Below are 2853 nucleotides of genomic sequence, written 5' to 3'. Positions count from 1 at the left end.
TTTGAATAGTGGCATTCAGCTCCATCCAAGTTACTGTAAAAGGCATTATTTTGTTCTTTTTATGGCTGAGTAGTACTCCATGGTGTATATATACCACATAAGGAAGTAAATTCTTATAGTAATGGAGACTAAAGAATTCAGAACAATCTTCCTACTGAGAATAGTCATAAAACTGAATTAAATATTTAGGAAATATAAAAAAGCAATTAAGATAGGAATTAATAGGCCAACATCTAGGAGAAGATGAAAATCTAGTGAAACATGCCCTTAACTCAAAGTTGTATTTGCCCTGAGAGCCATTTCCAATCTTCCAAACTAAGCTGTATTTTTGGTGATGACGTGGGGCTAAGGTGACAAAAATAAAAACCCAAGACCTGCCAAAGGTGAGGCTCTGATAAGACACGTCCATTTTAAACCAGAATCTCAAAGGGCTACACCCTTAGGTGTAGATCAAAACAACAAATGTGTTCAAATCTATGAATTCCTAATGACAGAAACAACGGCAATAAAGCAAAGTAAATTGGTTACTTGGAGGATGCTAGGGAACCAGTTTATTAATTTTTTTTTTGAAAACTGGTAAATAAAGGAAATAATCATATATGTATTCTGTCTTTCCTATATAAACTGCACTACTGGGTAACTGATAAAAGATGAAGGGGACCAAGAAGCAGCTTCTCTGCTCCTTCTAGGATTTTCGCCTGGTTTGGCCTGCCTGCTTCCACTGCTGCCTCCACTGTCCATCAGGGTGACCCAGAAGTCCTACAAGGTGTCCGCCTCTGGTCCCCGGGCCTTCAGCAACCACTCCTACTTGAGTGGGCCCGGTGCCCGCATCAGCTCCTTGAGCTTCTCCCGAGTGGGCAGCAGCAGCTTTCGGGGTGGCCTGGGCGGCGGCTATGGTGCGGCCAGCGGCATGGGAGGCATCACCGCAGTCATGGTCAACCAGAGCCTGCTGAGCCCCCTTGTCCTGGAGGTGGACCCCAACATCCAGGCCGTGCGCATCCAGGAGAAGGAGCAGATCAAGACCCTCAACAGCAAGTTTGCCTCCTTCATAGACAAGGTATGGTTCCTGGAGCAGCAGAACAAGATGCTGGAGACCAAGTGGAGCCTCCTGCAGCAGCAGAAGACGGCTCGGAGCAACATGGACAACAAGTTCGAGAGCTACATCAACAATCTTAGGTGGCAGCTGGAGACTCTGGGCCAGGAGAAGCTGAAGCTGGAGGTGGAGCTTGGCAACATGCAGGGGCTGGTGGAGGACTTCAAGGACAAATATGAGGATGAGATCAATAAGCGTACAGAGATGGAGAATGAATTTGTCCTTACCAAGAAGGATGTGGATGAAGCTTACATGAACAAGGTAGAGCTGGAGTCTCGCCTGGAAGGGCTGACTGAAGAGATCAACTTCTTCAGGCAGCTGTATGAAGAAGAGATCCGGGAGCTGCAGTCCCAGATCTCGGACACATCTGTGGTGCTGTCCATGGACAACAGCCGCTCCCTGGACATGGACAGAATCATTGCTGAGGTCAAGGCACAGAACGAGGAGATCGCCAACCGCAGCCAGGCTGAGGCTGAGAGCATGTACCAGATCAAGAATGAGGAGCTGCAAGAGCCTGGCTGGGAAGCACGGGGATGACCTGTGGCGCACAAAGGCTGAGATCTCCAAGATAAACCGGAACATCAGCCGGCTCCAGGCTGAGATTGAGGGCCCCAAAGGCCAGAGGGCTTCCCTGGAGGCCACCATTGCAGATGCCCAGCAGTGCGGAGAGCTGGCTATTAAGTATGCCAACGCCAAGTTGTCCGAGCTGGAGGCCGCCCTGCAGCGGGCCAAGCAGGACATGTTGGGGTAGCTGCGTGAGTACCAGGAGCTGATGAACGTCAAGCCGGCCCTGGACATCGAGATCGCCACCTACAGGAAGCTGCTGGAGGGCGAGGAGAGCCGGCTGGAGTCTGGGATGCAGAACATGAGTATTCACACGAAGACCACCAGCGGCTATGCAGGTGGTCTGAGCTCGGCCTATGGGGGCCTCACAAGCCCCGGCCTCAGCTATGGCCTGGGCTACAGCTTTGGCTCTGGCGCGGGCTCCAGCTCCTTCAGCCGCACCAGCTCCTCGAGGGCCGTGGTTGTGAAGAAGATCGAGACACGTGATAGGAAGCTGGTGTCCGAGTCCTCCGACTCCTGCCCAAGTGAACAGCTGCGGCAGCCCCTCCCAGCCTGCCCCTCCTGCGCTGCCCCAGAGCCCGGGAGGGAGGCCGCTATGCAGGGTAGCACTGGGAACAGGAGACCCACCTGAGGCTCAGCTCTAGCCCTCAGCCCACCTGCGGGGGAGTTTACTACTTGGGGATCCCCCTTGCCCATGCCTCCAGCTACAAAACAATTCAATTGTTTTTTTGTTTTTTTTTTGGTCCAAAATAAAACCTCAGCTAGCTCTGCCAAAAAACAAACAAACAAACAAAAAACAAAAAACAGATGAAGGGGAATTTATCCTTATAGGTGTATTCCATCTAATAAATCAATATATGATGTAATTGGGATATCAATATTATATAACTTTTAGTGAACTAATGGATATAGACATTGACCATATTAGCATAGAGAGACTAGTGTACACTCTACACAACACTATGAAGTTATCTTACTAAAAGGATACCATTAAACTGTAATCATCAAAATGCAGACTATGGGGCCTCTGGAAGACAATCAGGTTTCTTTAACAAATGAACTGCCAGAAAAAAATTATATTTATATTTTTATATACTTGTGTGTGTGTATATACATATACATATGTATGTAAAAATCACACACACAGAGAAAGAGAGAGGGAGAGTGAGCAATATGGAGGGTGAACCTATAGATAA

General features: G+C 48.5%; 1 pseudogene; it reads left to right on the top strand.

The window, feature by feature from the left end:
- The first annotated feature begins 630 nt into the window (after window positions 1-630).
- On the top strand, window positions 631-2389 carry LOC100437814 (keratin, type II cytoskeletal 8-like; annotated as a pseudogene).
- The last annotated feature ends 464 nt before the right edge of the window (window positions 2390-2853 follow it).

The sequence above is a fragment of the Pongo abelii genome, chromosome 1 (assembly GCF_028885655.2).
Source record: "Pongo abelii isolate AG06213 chromosome 1, NHGRI_mPonAbe1-v2.0_pri, whole genome shotgun sequence".
NCBI lineage: Eukaryota > Metazoa > Chordata > Mammalia > Primates > Hominidae > Pongo > Pongo abelii.
This window is presented reverse-complemented; position numbering and strand designations above follow the sequence as displayed.